This window comes from Centroberyx affinis, unplaced genomic scaffold (assembly GCF_046629955.1).
Source record: "Centroberyx affinis isolate AG114_WGS23_722 - 3 ecotype Tasmania unplaced genomic scaffold, CSIRO-AGI_Caff_v1 ptg004531l_1, whole genome shotgun sequence".
In the NCBI taxonomy this organism is placed as follows: Eukaryota; Metazoa; Chordata; class Actinopteri; order Beryciformes; family Berycidae; genus Centroberyx; species Centroberyx affinis.
The window spans coordinates 3,809-21,863 of record NW_027282170.1 but is presented as its reverse complement, the minus strand read 5'-3'; the positions used below and the strand labels follow the sequence as shown (position 1 = coordinate 21,863).

General features: G+C 41.7%; 14 non-coding genes across 14 annotated transcripts; 7 read left to right on the top strand and 7 right to left on the bottom strand.

Annotated features, from left to right (window-relative positions):
* Position 1: 1 nt before the first annotated feature.
* Positions 2–83, bottom strand: trnas-aga (transfer RNA serine (anticodon AGA)). The gene has a single exon. It is a non-coding gene; the product is annotated as a tRNA-Ser (tRNA).
* A 665-nt stretch (positions 84–748) lies between these two features.
* trnaa-ugc (transfer RNA alanine (anticodon UGC)) lies at positions 749–820 on the top strand. The gene has a single exon. It is a non-coding gene; the product is annotated as a tRNA-Ala (tRNA).
* Positions 821–2,734: 1,914 nt separating this feature from the next.
* On the top strand, positions 2,735–2,816 carry trnas-aga (transfer RNA serine (anticodon AGA)). The gene has a single exon. It is a non-coding gene; the product is annotated as a tRNA-Ser (tRNA).
* A 1,969-nt stretch (positions 2,817–4,785) lies between these two features.
* Positions 4,786–4,867, top strand: trnas-aga (transfer RNA serine (anticodon AGA)). Its single transcript has one exon. It is a non-coding gene; the product is annotated as a tRNA-Ser (tRNA).
* Positions 4,868–7,185: 2,318 nt separating this feature from the next.
* On the bottom strand, positions 7,186–7,257 carry trnaa-ugc (transfer RNA alanine (anticodon UGC)). Its single transcript has one exon. It is a non-coding gene; the product is annotated as a tRNA-Ala (tRNA).
* Positions 7,258–8,432: 1,175 nt separating this feature from the next.
* On the bottom strand, positions 8,433–8,514 carry trnap-agg (transfer RNA proline (anticodon AGG)). The gene has a single exon. It is a non-coding gene; the product is annotated as a tRNA-Pro (tRNA).
* Positions 8,515–8,951: 437 nt separating this feature from the next.
* Positions 8,952–9,033, top strand: trnaf-aaa (transfer RNA phenylalanine (anticodon AAA)). The gene has a single exon. It is a non-coding gene; the product is annotated as a tRNA-Phe (tRNA).
* Positions 9,034–9,881: 848 nt separating this feature from the next.
* Positions 9,882–9,963, bottom strand: trnas-aga (transfer RNA serine (anticodon AGA)). The gene has a single exon. It is a non-coding gene; the product is annotated as a tRNA-Ser (tRNA).
* Positions 9,964–12,133: 2,170 nt separating this feature from the next.
* trnaa-ugc (transfer RNA alanine (anticodon UGC)) lies at positions 12,134–12,205 on the bottom strand. The gene has a single exon. It is a non-coding gene; the product is annotated as a tRNA-Ala (tRNA).
* A 1,578-nt stretch (positions 12,206–13,783) lies between these two features.
* On the bottom strand, positions 13,784–13,865 carry trnas-aga (transfer RNA serine (anticodon AGA)). Its single transcript has one exon. It is a non-coding gene; the product is annotated as a tRNA-Ser (tRNA).
* Positions 13,866–14,293: 428 nt separating this feature from the next.
* trnas-aga (transfer RNA serine (anticodon AGA)) lies at positions 14,294–14,375 on the top strand. Its single transcript has one exon. It is a non-coding gene; the product is annotated as a tRNA-Ser (tRNA).
* A 366-nt stretch (positions 14,376–14,741) lies between these two features.
* trnaa-ugc (transfer RNA alanine (anticodon UGC)) lies at positions 14,742–14,813 on the top strand. The gene has a single exon. It is a non-coding gene; the product is annotated as a tRNA-Ala (tRNA).
* A 1,093-nt stretch (positions 14,814–15,906) lies between these two features.
* Positions 15,907–15,978, bottom strand: trnaa-ugc (transfer RNA alanine (anticodon UGC)). The gene has a single exon. It is a non-coding gene; the product is annotated as a tRNA-Ala (tRNA).
* Positions 15,979–17,492: 1,514 nt separating this feature from the next.
* On the top strand, positions 17,493–17,574 carry trnas-aga (transfer RNA serine (anticodon AGA)). Its single transcript has one exon. It is a non-coding gene; the product is annotated as a tRNA-Ser (tRNA).
* The last annotated feature ends 481 nt before the right edge of the window (positions 17,575–18,055 follow it).

Sequence of the window (18,055 nt, the reverse complement as noted above, 5' to 3'; positions counted from 1 at the left end):
CCGTTGTCGGCAGGATTTGAACCTGCGCGGGGAAACTCCAATGGATTTCTAGTCCATCGCCTTAACCACTCGGCCACGACAACTGACTTCACAAAGAGTTACACACAGAAGAGAAACCCGGCATTTGCCAGCCCATACTTACTCTTATTTGAGCGCCTTGGTGTTTGTAGAGGAGTTAAAATGCTGATAAACTCAAAGCACAATAGTATGTTGAGTTGATGGTTGAGAGGTTTGTGCAATGAATTAAAAATCTATTGTGTCCCTTGTAGGTTTAAATCCTGCTGACAACACTGAGCTGTTCAAATAGTTATAGAGCTTCAAATAACTGTATAAATATATATATGATTTGAGGGCTTTCTGTGCATAATTCTACTACAGCGGCTAAACTTTTTTTTACCATTGTGAATATAGACCAACACTGGTAAAATCCATACTCCAGAAAGAATTGGTTTATCACAACACTCAACGCCAAGTTTAGTTTCTATGTGTCGGTTTTGTCATTAATGTGAGTTGTCGTGGCCGAGTGGTTAAGGGACTGTAAAACACTAAGAATAGAAAGTAGTACGGCCCTCAAAAACTCTTACAGATAATTTATGTGCCTTCATCGCAGTGACATATTGACCAATTTAATTATCACTTTATTTGAATGTGATCTCAGCTCTGTTGATTGTATGACCAGCATTTCCTCATTCCTTGTTCACGTGTAGCTGATGTTCTCCAGGTCTGCTGTATCACTGTCTCCCAGCAGGGGGATGTAGCTCATTGGAAGAGCGCATGCTTTGCATGTATGAGGCCCCGGGTTCAATCCCCGGCATCTCCAGGAGGTTTTCTGTTGAAGAAGACAAGTCCTGTAGGAGACCAAACAATGACAATGTTGACATGCAGCCTGGTGATCTGCTGGTACAATACTGGGCCTCGTTTCACGAAAGCATCTGTAGGCTAAGATGATCCTAGTGTCCATCATACAAAGCCTCTTTAGTGTGTGAGGTGTTTCTGAAAAGCATCTTAAATTAAGACGCTGGATAGCGTATATAACGACTGTTTGTCTGGTGGAGTTGCAATGTTCCATCATGGGAAATTGTAGAGGATCACTGTTGCCTTCACTAGCTTGTCCACCTATGGCATTTACCTGAGATCATGTGTCTAGTCCAGTTAGACAGATGTTGGTCATCTGTCTAATGGCGCTTTTCCACTGCATGGTACCGGCTCGGCTCAACTCGACTCTAATCGCCTTTTTTGGTTTTCCACTGGCCAGGTACCAGGTACCATATTACCTAGTACCTGGTACTTTTTTTTGTAGCACCTCCGTCGAGGTTCCAAGCGAGCTGAGGCGAGCTGAGGCGATACCAAAAAGTGACGGAAAAACACTGCAGACGACTGATTGGTCAGAGAATCGTCATCGCGACACGGGACGTATATGCTAACGTTAGCTACCAGGCTAGCTTACCCTCTTGCGTCGGCTTGAGCCGCTAGAGAGCAGTCTGCTGTCTCGCTGCCTTCAGCCTCTTCTGAAATAAAATCTGTCTCCTTGCTGTGACTACCAGCCACATACCGAGAATCAAGAACATCATTGCTTCGATATCCTCCATTGTAGCTGTGTGTCGCGTTTCATGCAGCGTCGCAGCGTCGCTATGATGACCAGTTTGGGGGGCGGTGCACATTGAGGGGGTACTATCTGCAGTGGAAAACCAAAGTGGTACTACCAAAAGCGAGTCGAGTCGAGGCGAGGCGAGTTGAGCCGGTACTATGCAGTGGAAAAGCAGCATAAGTGGACTAGACACATGAGTCCACTTAGACAGATGACCAACATCTGTCTAAGCGGAATAGACATCTTGGGCCATATTCACAAAGCTTCGTAGTATTAGAGTTGGTCCTAGCGGTGGAATTTTTAGAAAATTATTAGAATGATGACGCTGCTGGTCTGCTGTCATTTGTCTATCTCCAAATGACAAACATGACCTGATGCGGGTATCAGAGATCCATTTAGATCAATTTCTATACACTGACCAACTTGATTTGGTGCCTCTGTATGGGGAAACAATGCAACTCGCAGTCAAAGACCTCTAGAGGTCATCTGACGAAGCACATCATCTCACTAAGCGTCCCTGACTGACTGACTGCCTGACCTGAATTTGCCTCGTGATGAAAAATAATGGGAAAAATAATGTCAGAAAAGTTAATGTCATAAAACTCAGAAATGTTTATTTTGCTATTTTGCTTTTCCGGTGGGAATCTTTGGGTTTTGAAATGGTAGGTTAAGAAGAGCACACACACACATATACACACACATATATACACACACACACACACACACACGTACATCTATCATCCTCCCTGTGTTTCTATGGGTTCCAGAGCAGACCAGTCTAGAGTGAACCATCAGCTCTCTGTCAGTGTGAAGAACAGAAAGGCAGCAGTCAGACTTGGAGAACTGGGACACCACTAAGACTATTCTACTGAACTCGATTAAAATAGATTAAAGTAGATTAAAATTCTGCTGACAACGATGGGCTGTTTAAATAGTTATAGAGCTTCAAATGACTATAAAATTGCAAATAGTGATTTCAGGGGGTTGTACCTAATTCTACTACAGGGGCCAAACTACCTTGTGTTTTACCAGTGTGAAACCCATGGAATATAGACCAACACTGGTAAAATCCATACTCCAGAAAGAAGTGGTTATTAGCTCAACAGCAATTTTCATTTCTATGTGTTGAAGTAGACTGCAGAGTGAGTTGTCGTGGCCGAGTGGTTAAGGCGATGGACTAGAAATCCATTGGGGTTTCCCCGCGCAGGTTCCAATCCTGCTGACAACGTGGAGGAGTTTTGATACAATAATGATGGCATGTTTGAAGACTGGTGATAAGTGCTCACCATAGGAAATGCTGCCATATTGGAGGTGACAACAAAAAAGCAGATTCTGTTGTTATCCCTAGAAAAAGACAAAAACATGTCCAATTACTCTGCACTTGAGAATTCACTTTGGGAGAACAAGTGGTTTTTGAGGTGAAAAAGTACAGACTGTGAACAGTCCCACAGTGGCATATAGACCAAATTAATTAGGTTCATTTGAATATGATCTCAGCTCTGTGGCTATAGTTGATCAGCTGCTCTGATCTCTTCTATAGAGAATACAGTAATGTTGAACAGTTGTAACTTTTAAACAGTCAGAAATAACATACTATACTGTGCTGTCAGGCCATGAATAACAAAACAGAACTGAAGTCACTCAGGCAACTGTGTTCCAACCGATCGTGATCATCATGAACATTTTACCTTCTTCATAGGGTTATTGCTCTGTGAAACACATCAAGGTTAACGTCAGCAAGTTAATGACAAGTTTGTTCCTCCTACCGTAAATATTTATATGCCGACCATAGGCCCTGCATATGTGAGCTTGCATAGTGAGTTGTCTTGGCTGGGTGGTTAAGGCAATGGACTACAAGTCCATTGGGGTTTCCCCACGCAGATTCGCATCCTGCCGACAACGACACTGCTGGCTTGACTGTATTGTACACTGTCCTTTCTGTCTCAATCACTCAAAATACCACCAATCACAAAAACGGATTTTCTAACTATTGCTGGAATAACACTAAATTCTAGAGTTCAAAAATTGTATATCAACACTAGGATCTGCACTTCAGAAAGTTGCCGTTTATCTCAGGAAGATGGTCACTAGTTGATTTTGGATCACGTGTCGTTTTCATGATGACCTGAACAAAAACTCTTTAGTAACTTGGTCACCTTCCACCAGAGAACAAAACACCAACCGTTTATGGTAACTGGCCACTTCACACCAACGATCCACATTATGGCAGCTCTGTCCATTCAGCTGTCATGATTTTACACTACTGTGCTTTGAGTTTATAATGATAACTTTATTTATATAGCACTTTTCATTTTAAAGGTGTCTGTCTTTAGTGCTTTACAATAAAAACAGACACATTTAAAATGCAAAGAGAATTAAACAAACTAAAAGCCATAAAAACGAATCACATTATAAAAACACAAATAGAGTAAAATGAACTAAAATGCCATAAAATATAATGAAATCACCGAAGCAATTTTAAACAAGTGGGTTTTTAACAGTGATTTAAAAGACGATACAGAGTTTGCAGCCCTGATCTCCTCAGGCAAGTCGTTCCAAAGTCTAGGAGCCCTGACTGCAAAGGCTCTATCCCCTTTATATATCTGGACCTTGGAACAACAAGTAAAGATGTATCTGAAGATCTAAGGGAGCGGGAAGGGACATAGGGCAATAAGAGATCTGATAGATAGCTTGGGGCAAGGCCTCTCTGGGCTTTGTAAGTAATCAGTAAAATCTTAAAATCAATTCTAAAAGCAACAGGTAGCCAGTGTAGGGAAGCCAGGATCAGTGAAATGTGATCATGTTTCCTAGACCGAGTTAAAATCCTGGCAGCAGAGTTTTGGATGAGCTGGAGGCGGGAGAGGGATTTTTTGCTGATGCCAGAGAGCAGGGAATTACAGTAGTCCAATCGACTGGTTATGAAAGCGTGAATGACAGTTTCCAGATGTTTGGTATAAAGAAATTGTCTAATCCTTGAAATGTTTCTGAGATGATAAAAGCAGGATTGAACCATTGAATTAACATGTTTATCTAGGCTCAGGTTTTGATCAAAAATGACACCAAGGTTTCTGCAATGAGTTATTGCAGAAATCTTGGTGTCATTTTTATCAGTACTTTAACTCATCTGCAAATATAGTCAAGGTGTTTAAATATCAGCAAGTATGGGTTGGGTTATCTTCTGTGTGTACACAGTGTGAGTTGTCGTGGCCGAGTGGTTAAGGCGATGGACTAGAAATCCATTGGGGTTTCCCCGCGCAGGTTCGAATCCTGCCGACAACGCAGAGTATTTTCATTGTGGTGTGAACAGTACATATAAACAATACCACAAACACATAAATGGATTTTCTAACCCTGATGACTTCAAACAGTCCACTCAGAGATTGCATTTGACAGGGTCTTATGCATCAGCTATCATGTAACTTAGACTTAGAAAGCTTTAATGTCCTCCAAGAGGCAATTTGTGGTACAACACAGAACATATAGACACATTAAAAGCACATCAAATCAAATAAACAGAAATGACAATAATCCAAATCATCTATAGCAGCCATCATAAATACCATCACAGTCAGGCAGACATTTAAAGTCAAAATCAATAACTGTATACCTGAGCATATAAACCATTGAAAGCGCATCAATAAACAGAAACCACAATAATCCAAAATCATCTATAGCAGCCATCATAAATATCCAGGTAGTCCAGGCAGACATTTAAAATGCATGCTGATAACTGTATACCAATAATAATAATAAAAATAACTAGTGAGTATACTGCACATCCCCTGTGTATCCATGTATTCACATCCACTAGTCCATTGTATTCCACATCCCCTAGTCCATGTATTACCCCAGACTCCCCATTGCTACCACTTGTATGTAATTCTAATTGACTTCATTGTTGTCTCAGGAGTGCTTAAAGAGATTAACTACACATCCGTGATTGTTTACCTGTGTTGGTTTGAGTCCTGCTGACAACAAGGGGATGCTTTCATTTGCAGGTATATAGGCAGGTGTATCCTCTACACACTGGGCTTTAAAATCTCTCTTCTCTTCTTCTGTTTGCTTGCTGTTGTACCCTCCTCCTTTCTTCTCCTCTCCTCCTCTTCCAGTTGAATTCCTGACATAAACTGCTGACTGTAGCAGGAGTGCTGTTTCTCCTCAGCGATGGTGGTATAGTAGTATATTGATGGTTGGGCATATGGCCAGCAACAGCCAATCAAATTCGAAGCTTCACATTTGTCTGCGCTGCTGAGTGGGCTGTTCCAAGTCATCGTGTTTGAAAATCCATTTAAGTGATTGTTGGCATTTTGTGTGACAGAAACAACAGTGAATCTCAACCTTTTTCATATCAAGGACCCCTAATTTAGTCCATATTAGGGCCCTGGACCCCCATGTGATGAGATTTTTTCTCTCTGACCCAAATCTGAGAATATTTTTATTGTTAGATTGTCAGCTTTTAACACACTCCTCAACCCTCCGTCACCTCCACCCTCAACTTTGCTCACTGCTGACCTCTTTGCCTCCTTCTTTACTGATAAGGTTTCTGCCATCAGTTCTCTGAACCTGACCAGCTCAGTCTGCCGCCGCCAGCTAACAGGACCTCACTCCTCTCATTTTCTCATCTTACAGAGGAGCAAGTCTCCAAACTTCTGCTTGACTCTCGTCCCACTACCTGTCCGTTGGACCCCATAACCTCCAACCTCCTGCAGACCATTTCGCCCACACTTATCCCTGCAGTCACACACATCATCAACTCCTCACAACAGGTGTGTTCCCCATTGCTTTTAAAGAGTAACTGAACCCCAAACCCAAATCTGTGGTGAAGCCTGACATCTACTGGTTAAAAGTAGGGTACTGAACTGGCCATCTGGCACCAAAGATCAGCCAATAGCAGATGTCCAACAAAAGTGAAACTTAACATTCTACAATTTGCTCCAAACTCGCCTGCGTTATTAACAGATTTGTAGACAGTAACACGTCGTCATCTTCTGCCCTACAAACTTTAACGGTAGGTAATGTTATTACCTTGTGGTATTTAAGTAACATTAGTGGAATTAGGTAATTGAACCGTGTCGCAGTGCTTCAGTGCATAGAATTGAACACCTGCGCTTTGGGTCTGTACAGGATCTGTGCTTGTTCACCTTAGGAGCTCTCTTAAGGGCTATGATGCTTTATTAGGATTTAATCTTACTTTTAAGGGAAAATTCTTAGAAAATGTCATCATTCTAATAATTTTCTTAAAATTTCACCGCTAGGACCAACTCTTAGAGTACTAGGAAGCTTTGTGAATATGGCCCCAGATGTCTATTCCGCTTAGACAGATGTTGGTCATCTGTCAATTTCCCACAATGGAACATTGCAGCTCCACTAGCCCACTGGTCAGAGACAGTCGTTACCTACGATCACTTTTAAGAGCGTCTGAAGTTGCTTTTCGGAAACACTTCAGAGGCTTCATAAGATGGACACTAGGATCATCTTAGCCTACAGATGCTTTTGGGAAATGAGGCCCAGTATTGTATCACCAGGCTGCATGTCAACATTGTCACTGTACTTGTTTGGTCTCCTACAGGACTTGTCTTCTTCAACAGAAAACCTCCTGGAGATGCCGGGGATTGAACCCGGGGCCTCATACATGCAAAGCATGCGCTCTTCCACTGAGCTACATCCCCCTGTTGGGAGGCAGTGATACAGCAGACCTGGAAAACATCAGCTACACGTGAACAAGGAATGAGGAAATGCTGGTCATACAATCAACAGAGCTGAGATCACATTCAAACAAAGTGATAATTAAATTGGTCAATATGTCACTGCCATGAAGGCAAATAAATTATCTGTAAGAGTTTGTGAGGGTGGTATTACTCTCTATTCTTAGTGTTTTATGGTCTCAGTGAAGGACGGTCATGGAAGAGTTAACATTCAAGCGCAGTACACTTGATCATTTTTTTGTCTTGTGTAGGGAGTAGTGATGCGCGGATCGGCTCTGACACCATCCGAATCCGCATGTACGCATAAATCATCCACCCGCCACCCACCCGAACAAAGTATTTTCTACAATTTGTAGACCCGCACCCGTCCCGCACCCGCATGCACATTTCACTCCACCTCTATATTGCCTTTTAAATTATGTCGAACAGCGTGAGCTTTCTATGTGATTTCTTTATTGTGTGTTCGTTGTATTGATGTATGAGTGTTTTCTTAACGATTTACTTTAAAGATTAGAGAGGCTGCTTTGAGTAATTAAACGTTTCCATGGTGAACTGTGCCTTTGCAATACAGTTTAATGTTTATGCTGCGGTCCTGTTTCTCTCTTGTGTAATAGAAATTATTATTAGTGTCTACACAGCGTCTCTCTTAATGGGGAGACGCACTTATCGTTTCTGCTGCGGTGGGATCGCTGCAGGTATTTAATGAACTCAAAAAAGATTTTTTTTTTATGCACACCCGATCACACATTTGCCATTATTTCTCAGTGGGATATATGTAAGCATGATGATATGGTAACATATTACACTGAAGTAGGCGGGTTTTAAATAAATAAACATTTATTTAAGTTCTTCTGTTTTGGTAAAATGAAAATGGCAACAGGTATTTCCACAATTTTAGAGAATGTATTTAATATTGTCTTCATTAATGATGTATTATTTAACCCACCCACAACCCAACCACTATTAACCAGAATGTTATTTTTTTTTACCTGACCCACCCAATCCGCAATCCACGCATCACTAGTAGGGAGGGACAACGGACTCCATTAACTTGTTGTCACTCCACCAACATGGCAGCATTTCCTACAGTTAGCATTTGTAAATACTCTGCTGTGCCATTGGTATTGTATGAAGACTAGCGTTGTCTGCAGGATTCGAACCTGCGTGGGGTAACCCCAATGGATTCCTAGTCCATCGCCTTAACCACTCGGCCACAACAACTCACATTAAAGACAAAACCGACACATAGAAATTAAACTTGGCGTTGAGTGTTGTGATAACCAATTCTTTCTGGAATATGGGTTTTATCAGTGTTGGTCTATATTCACAATGATAAAAAAAAAGTTTAGCCGCTGTAGTAGAATTATGCACAGAAAGCCCTCAAATCATATACAGTTATTTGAAGCTCTATAGCTGTTTGAACAGCTCAGTGTTGTCAGCACGATTTAAACCGAGGGACACAATAGATTTTTAAACGAGGGACACAATAGATTTTTAATCCATCGCACAAACCTCTCAACCATCAACTCAACATACTATTGTGCTTTGAGTTTATCAGCATTTTAACTCCTCTACAAACACCAAGATGCTCAAATATGAGTAAGTATGAGCTGGTAAATGGCAGGTTCCTATTCAGTGTGTAACTCTTTGTGAAGTGAGTTGTTGTGGCTGAGTGGTTAAGGCGATGGACTAAAAATCCATTGGGCTTTCCCCGCGCAGGTTGGAATCCTGCCGACAACGGTCATCTATTTGCATACTATAACGCTGGTATGATGGAATGTTTGGAGATAGGCTACCAGTGGCAACTATAGAAAATGCCTCCATGTTGGAGGAGTGCCAACAACATAAGACAAAGAAAATATTAAGTCATTAAAATCTCTACTCTAATTTCCCATTTGGCAGACGCTTTTATCCAAAGCGATGTACACATGAGATTTTAATACAACATAAGCAAGGATCTAGTCAGGAGAGAACAATGAGAGTAAATGCCATAAAGCTAAGTTCTGGTCCAACAGGACATAGATGCTACGAGGCAGTGCATAGAGGCAGATAAAGATTTTTTTTTTTGTTTGTCCATCAGGTGAGAAGGTGTTTGCTAAAGAGCTGGGTCTTTAGCATTTTCTTAAAGATTGAGAGGGACTCGGATTGAATGGAGTTTGGTAACTCGTTCCACCACCAAGTAACCACAGAAGAGTCCGGATAGAGACTTAGGGCCTTGGTGTGGTGGCAGCACCAGGCGCCGCTCCTTGGCAGAGCGTAGTGAGTGGGAGGGAGCGTAGACCTGAAGGAGGGAGTTCAGATAGGTGGGAGCCGTTTTGGTTGCTGCTTTGTAGGCCAGCATCAAGCACTTGAATTTGATGCGGGCAGCAACTGGGAGCCAGTGACATGTGCTCTTTTGGGCTGGTTGAAGACCAGACGCGCCGCCGCGTTCAGTATCATCTGCAGAGGTTTGAGTGTACATGCCAGGAGCCCTGCCAGTAAGGAGGTGGCGGTGGATCAAGTCATGAGGGTTAGAGATTTACAAAGCTCTTTGTTGCTCCAGCACAGTCAAGCCAGCAGTGTTGGCTGTTCACACCAAGATGAAAACACGTTGTCGGCAGGATTCGAACCTGCGCGGGGAAACCCCAATGGATTTCTAGTCCATCGCCTTAACCACTCGGCCACGACAACTCACTCTGCACTCAAATTCAACACATAGAAATGAAAATTGCCATTGAGCTAATAACCACTTCTTTCGGGAGTATGGATTTTACCAGTGTTGGTCTATATTCCATTGGTTTCACACTGGTAAAACACAAGGTAGTTTGGCCCCTGTAGTAGAAATAGGCACAACGCCCTGGAATCTCCATTTGCAATTTTATACAGTCATTTGAAGCTCTATAATTATTTAAACAGCCCATCGTTGTCAGCAGAATTTTAATCTATGAGAGACACAATAGCTCTTTAGTCCATCACGCTAACCTCTTTGACCACCGACATAGCATAAAATGAACCTTAGAGCTAATTTGTAAGTCAACATTCAACATGAGAAAGGGAAACCTGGTGATATTTCAAACACCTTTACCTAATTTGAAGTAGAGTTGCCATCAGATAATTCCAAATTTGCCTAATTGTAAATAAAATAAGATATAACTTGACCTACCTGCTCTGATGTGGAGGGTCAGAATTCAGTAGAATAGTCTTAGTGGTCTGCCAGTTCTCCCACTCTGACTGCTGCCTTTCTGTTCTTCACACTGACAGAGAGCTGATGGTTCACTCTAGACTGGTCTGCTCTGGAACCTATAGAAACACAGGGAGGATGATAGAGGTACGTGTGAGTGTGTGTATGTGTGTGTATATGTGTTTGTGTGTTCTTCTTAACCTAACTTTTCAAAACCCAAAGATTCCCACCGGTAAAGCAAAATAGCAAAATAAACATTTCTGATTTTTATGACATTAACATTTCTGACATTCTTTTTCCACGGCGCAACCATGGTCATCACGAGGCAAATTCAGTTCAGGCAGATGGTCAGGCAGTCAGTCAGTCAGTCAGTAAGTCAGTCAGTCAGGGACGCTTAGTGAGATGATGTGCTTCGTCAGATGGCCTCTAAAGGTCTTTGACTGTGAGATGCAGTGTTTCCCCATACAGAGGCACAAAATCAAGTTGGTCAGTGTATAGAAATTGATCTTAATCGATCCCTGATGCGCGCATTACATCATGTTTGTCATTTGGAGATGCACAGACCAGCTGCATTGTACTCAATCCACAGAGTCAAACAAACAAAAATGAAACTTAACATTGCCCCAAACTTGCCTGTGTTAGTAACGGATTTGTAGACAGTAACACGTCTTCTACTGCTCTACAAACTTTATGTTTTTAGGTAATGTTATTACCTTGTGGTATTTAAGTAACGTTAGTGGAATTAGGTAATTGAACCGTGTCACAGTGCTTCAGTGCATAAAATTGAACACCTGCGCTTTGGGTCTGTACAGGATCTGCGCTTGTTCACCTTGGGAGCTCTCTTAAGGGCTATGATGCTTTGTGAATAGGTTTTATCTTTATTAAGATTTAATCTTACTTTTGAGGGAAAATTCTTAGAAAACGTCCACATTCGAATCATTTTCTTAGAATTTTACCGCTAGGACCAACTCTTACGTTAGAGCTCCACTACCAGCGTCATGTCGCGTTGCCATCAGCCTTGCGCCAACGTGACGTTCTCCCTGCTCCACAGAGAGCATTGACTTTTGAATGGATACACCAGAAAACAATCAGCCTTATTTCAGTGAGGGAGAATGTGTGCGTCAGCCATCAAGAACTGAACCTCTGCGATTTTGTAGCTTGGACGCAGCCGTGAACGCAACCTGATCAGTCGAGCATCTTTCAGTGATGGTTAAGGAATAATTATTTCGATGGCTGTAGTGGCGCAGGGTCGTTAGAGTACTAGGAAGCTATGTGAATATGGCCCAAGATGTCTAGTCCGCTTAGACAGATATTGGTCATCTGTCTAAGTGGACTAGACACATGATCTCAGGTGAATGCCAAAGGTGGACAAGCTAGTGAAGGCAACAGTGATCCTCTACAATTTCCCACAATGGAACATTGCAGCTCCACCAAACCACTGGTGCCCACCGGTCAGAGACAGTCGTTATCTACGATCACTTTTAAAAGCGTCTTAAGTTGAGGTGCTTTTCGGAAACACCTCCACACTAAAGAGGCTTTGTAAGATGGACACTAGGATCATCTTAGCCTACAGATGCTTTTGGGAAACAAGGCCCCCTATTGTATCACCAGGCTGCATGTCAACATTGTCATTGTTTGGTCTCCTACAGGACTTGTCTTCTTCAACAGAAAGGAGATGCCTGGAGATGCCGGGGATTGAACCCGGGGCCTCATACATGCAAAGCATGCACTCTTCCACTGAGCTTCATCCCCCTGCTGGAAGGCAGTGATACAGCAGACCTGGAAAACATCAGCTACACGTGAACAAGGAATGAGGAAATGCTGGTCATACAATCAACAGAGCTGAGATCACATTCAAATAAAGTGATAATTAAATTGGTTAATATGCCACTGCCATGAAGGCACATAAATTATCTGTAAGAGTTTGTGAGGGCGGTATTGCTCGCTATTCTTAGTGTTTATGGTCTCAGTGGAGGACTGTCATGGAAGAGTTAACATTCAAGTGCAGTATACTTTATCTTTTTATATTCTTTTCCTGCATACACAGCAACCTCAGGCTCAGGGCAATTAAACGTCAGCACTGTAGCAACATAGTTGTGATTGATTCTGCCAAATAGGCACGGCTCCTACGATGTTTCTTGTTCAATTGCAGGCCGCCCTGCAATTGAACAAGTGCGGGTTTGCAAAACTGGACCCGAGCAGGACTCTGTCTTGCAGTCAAAGACGCCCTCTAGAGGCCATCTGATGAAGCACATCATCGTGTCCCTGACTGAGTGACTGCCTGACCTGAATTTGCCTCGTGATGACCATGGCTGCGCCATGGGAAAGATAATGTCAGAAATGTTAATGTCACAAAAATCTGAAATATTTATTTTGCTATTAGACTTTACTGGTGAGAATCTTTGGGTTTTGAAAAGATACTTTACTTTCATCTACTCTGTGCAGGTTTAGATTTACATTTGTTGTTCCTAAAACCACCTGAGAAATTCATACATGTATTTGTGAATATTAAGTAATGCAAATTGAATTTCTAGTCTTGGAATACAATTTTTGAACTGAAATTTAGTGTTATTCCCATTTGAAGAACATTTTCAACTTTCATTATTATTCATTATTATGTTTTCATTATTTTCAACCTGGGCCTTATTGATGGTTGGGCATATGGCCAGCAAGAGCTAATCAAATTCAAAGCTTCACATTTGTCTGGGCTGCTCCAAGTCATCCACGTTAGAAAATCAATTTATATGATTGTTGGTATTTTGTGTGTTTGAGACAGAAAGGACAGTCCAAAACGGGGAAACCCCAATGGATTTCTAGTCCATAGCCTTAACCACTTGGCCACGACAACGCTCTATGCAAGCACACATATGCAGGGCCTATGGTCAGCATATAAATATTTACGCTAGGAGGAACAAACTCTCCATGCATGAGCTGTGGGACTGAACAGAGTCTGTACTGTTCATCTCACAAACCACTTGATCACACAAAGTGATTTTGCCACAAGAGGGAGGTATTACTGTCAATTTGTGGTGTTTCACGTTCTCAATAGATGGTTAATGTCATGGAAAGTTAAAAAGTGGTTACCAATGGTTTTGAGGGACATGCAACCATGTTGGAGGAGTGACAAAAAAGCAGAGATTTTAATGTAAGCATATCTTCCTTACTGAATGTTTTCAGCCTTGCATAGTATAATCTGACATTGAAGGGCAGAGAAACTTGATGTTTTCTTTGTCGGCACTGCTCCAACACAGAGGCATTTTCTATAGTTGCCACTGGTAGCCAATCTACAAAGATTCCATCATACAGCAGTTCTGTATGCAAACAGATGAGCGTTGTCGGCAGGATTCGAACCTGCGCGGGGAAACCCCAATGGATTTCTAGTCCATCGCCTTAACCACTCGGCCACGACAACTCACATTACAAAGACTTACACACAGAAGAGAAACCCGGCATTTGCCAGCCCATACTTACTCATATTTGAGTGCCTTGGTGTTTGTAGAGGAGTTAAAATGCTGATAAATTCAAAGCACAATAGTATGTTGAGTTGATGGTTGAGAGGTTTGTGCGATGGAATATAAATCTATTGTGTCACTTGTAGGTTTAAATCCTGCTGACAACACTGAGCTGTTCAAATAGCTATAGAGCTTCAAATAACTGTATAAATATGTATATATGATTTGAGGGCTTTCTGTGCATAATTCTACTACAGCGGCTAAACTTTTTTTTTACCATTGTGAATATAGACCAACACTGGTAAAATCCATACTCCAGAAAGACTTGGTTATCACAACAGTCAACGCCAAGTTTAATTTCTATGTGTCGGTTTTGTCTTTCACGTGAGTTGTTGTGGCAGAGTGGTTAAGGCGATGGACTAGAAATCCATTGGGGTTTCTCCGCGCAGGTTAAAATCCTGCCGACAACGTTACTGTTCATACAATACAAATGGCACAGCAGAGCATTTACAAATGCTAACTGTAGGAAATGCTGCCAAATTAGTGGAGTATGTTGTTCTTCCCAAGACAAGAAAATTATCAAGTGTACTGCACTTGTATGTTAACTCTTCCATGACAGTCCTTCATTGAGACAATGAAACACTAAGAATAGAGAGTAATACCACCCTCACAAACTCTTACAGAGAATTGATGTGCCTTCATGGCAGTGGCATATTGACAAATTTAATTATCACTTTATTTGAATGTGATCTCAGCTCTGTTGATTGTATTTCCTCATTCCTTGTTCACGTGTAGCTGATGTTTTCCAGGTCTGCTGTATCACTACCTCCCAGCAGGGGGGTGTAGCTCAGTGGAAGAGCACATGCTTTGCTTGTATGAGGCCCCGGGTTCAATCCCCGGCATCTCCAGGAGGTTTTCTGTTGAAGAAGACAAGTCCTGTAGGAGACCAAACAATGACAATGTTGACATGCAGCCTGGTGATACAATACTGGGCTTTGTTTCCCAAAAGCTTCTGTAGGCTAAGATGATCCTAGTGTCCATCGTACGAAGCCTCTTTAGTGTGTGAGGTGTTTCCGCACCTCAACTTAAGACGTAGGTAACGTCTGTCTCTGACCAGTGGGCTGGTGGAGCTGCAATGTTCCATCGTGGGAAATTGTAGAGGATCACTGTTGCCTTCACTAGCTTGTCCACCTTTGGCATTTACCTGAGATCATGTGTCTACTCCACTTAGACAGATGACCAACATCTGTCTAAGCGTAATAGACATCTGGGGCCATATTCATAAAGCTTCCTAGTACTCTAAGAGTTGGTCCTAGCGGTGAAAGTTTAAGAAAATGATTAGAATGATGACGTTTTCTAAGAATGTCCCCTTAAAAGTAAGATTAAATCCTAATAAAGCATCATAGCCCTTAAGAGAGCTCCTAAGGTGAACAAGCACAGATCCTGTACAGACCCAAAGCGCGGGTGTTCAATTCTATGCACTTAAGCACTGCGACATGGTTCAATTACCTTATTCCGCTAATGTTACTTAAATACCACAAGGTAATAACGTTACCTACTGTTAAAGTTTGTAGGGCAGAAGAAGACGACGAGTTACTGTCTACAAATCTGTTAATATCACAGCGAGTTTGGAGCAAATTGTAGAATGTTAAGTTTCACTTTTGCTTTCACACCGGCAGACTCTGTGGTTTGAGTACAATGCTGCTGGTTTGCTGTCATTTCTCTATCTCCAAATGACAAACATGACCTGATGTGCACATCAGAGATTGATTTAGATCAATTTCTATACACTGACCAACTTGATTTGGTGCCTCTGTATGGGAAACACTGCATCTCACAGTCAAAGACGCCCTCTAGAGGCCATATGATGAAGCGCATCATCGTGTCCCTGACTGACTGACTGACCTGAATTTGCCTCGTGATGACCATGGCTGTGCCGTGTGAGGACTGGGTTGGGAAACACTGTCCTACAGGACTTGTCTTCTTCAACAGAAAACCTCCTGGAGATGCCGGGGATTGAACCCGGGGCCTCATACATGCAAAGCATGCGCTCTTCCACTGAGCTACACCCCCCTGCTGGGAGGCAATGATACAGCAGACCTGGAAAACATCAGCTTCACGTGAACAAGGAATGAGGAAATGCTGGTCATACAATCAACAGAGCTGAGATCACATTCAAATAAACTGAAAATTAAATTGGTCAATATGTCACTGCCATGAAGGCACATAAATTATCTGTAAGACATTGTGCGGGCGGTATTACTCTCTATTCTTAGTGTTTTATGGTCCAGTGGAGGACTGTCATGGAAGAGTTAAGATACAAGTGCAGTATACTTGATAATTTTCTTGTCTTGTCTAGGGAGGAACAACAGACTCAGACTAATTTGTTGTCACTCCACCAACATGGCAGCATTTCCTGCAGTTAACATTTGTAAATGCTCTGCTGTGCCATTGGTATTGTATGAAGACTAAAGTTGTCAGCAGGATTCCAACCCACGTGAGGAAAGCCCAATGGATTTCTAGTCCATTGCCTTAACCACTTGGCCACAACAACTCACATGAATAACAAAACCGACATAGAAATTAAACTTGCCATTGAGTATTGTGATAAACCAATTCTTTCTGGAGTATGGATTTTACCAGTGTTGGTCTATATTCACAATGGTAAAAAAAAGTTTAGCCGCTGTAGTAGAATTATGTACAGAAAGCCCTCAAATCACCATTTGCAATTTTATACAGTTATTTGAAGCTCTATAACCATTTGAACAGCCCAGTGTTGTCTGCAGGATTTAAACCTACGAGGGACACAATAGATTTTTAATTCATCTGTAGTGGTGGTAGGTATTGATGGTGTCTGATATCAATATAATTTAGAGTTTGCTTCAATGAGAATTAAGAACGGGGCACCAGATAACAGACAGCATCAACAGGTCTCATCTGAAGTCATCACTTTTTAACTTTCCATGACATTAACCATCTATTGAGAACCTGAAACACCACAAATTGACAGTGATACTGTACATATCTTATGGATAATTTACTTTGTGTGAACAAGTGGTTTGTGAGATGAACAGTATAGACTGTGTTCAGTCCCACAGCTCATTCATGGGGAGTGGTTGTGTATTACAGGTATCGTGGTATGATGGAGTGTTTGGAGATTGGCTACCAGTGGCAACTATAGAAAATGCCTCCATGTTGTAGGAGTGCCAACAAAATAAGACAAAGAAACCTCCACATGAAGGGTTATCAGATTATACTATGCAAGGCTGAAACCATTCAGCGCTGAAGATATGCTTACTATACAATAGTACCTTATCTTCTTTATAGTATTATTGCTATGTCAAGGTTAACGTCAGCAAGTTAATGACAAGTTTGCTTCTCCTCAAAATAAGTAATCGTGAAGGTTGCACACTTTTCTCCATATGAAAATATTTATTTTAGATCACCAACATTTTAGATCACCAACATGAAGAAGGCATAATGCCGAAAACATGTTGGTGATCTAAAATAAATATTTTCATATGGAGGGAAGTGTGTAATATTTATATGCTGACGATAGACCCTGCATATATATACTTGCATAGGTAGTTGTCGTGGCCGAGTGGTTAAGGCGATGGACTAGAAATCCATTGGGGTTTCCCCGCGCAGGTTCGAATCCTGCCGACAACGACAGACTGTTTTCATTGTGGAGAGAAACAACACTGCTGGCTTGACTGTAGACTGTCCTTTCTGTCTTAAACACACAAAATACCAACAATCACGTAAATGGTTTTTCTAATGCAGATGGCTTGGAACAGCCCAGACAAATGTGAGCCTTTGAATTTGATTGGCTCATGCTGGCCATATACCCTACCATCTATAAGACCCAGCTTGAAAATAATCGCAAATGTCCTTTAAATAATATATTAATTAATGCAATATGTGGCATAGGTAATCTGTACAAGGTAATACCACAAGATATAAAAATAAATTATCTTTATAATCTCGCTTTTGATTTACTTGCAATTTTCCTATTCTGTGACTTGCAGGCTATGGTATCATTGTCCATAGGGTACCTACCTTATTACTAGGGCTGGGTATCGTCCAAAAATGTTCGATACCTGTACCAGTACCGATACCTTGACTTCGATACCTGTTCCTTAAAGATACT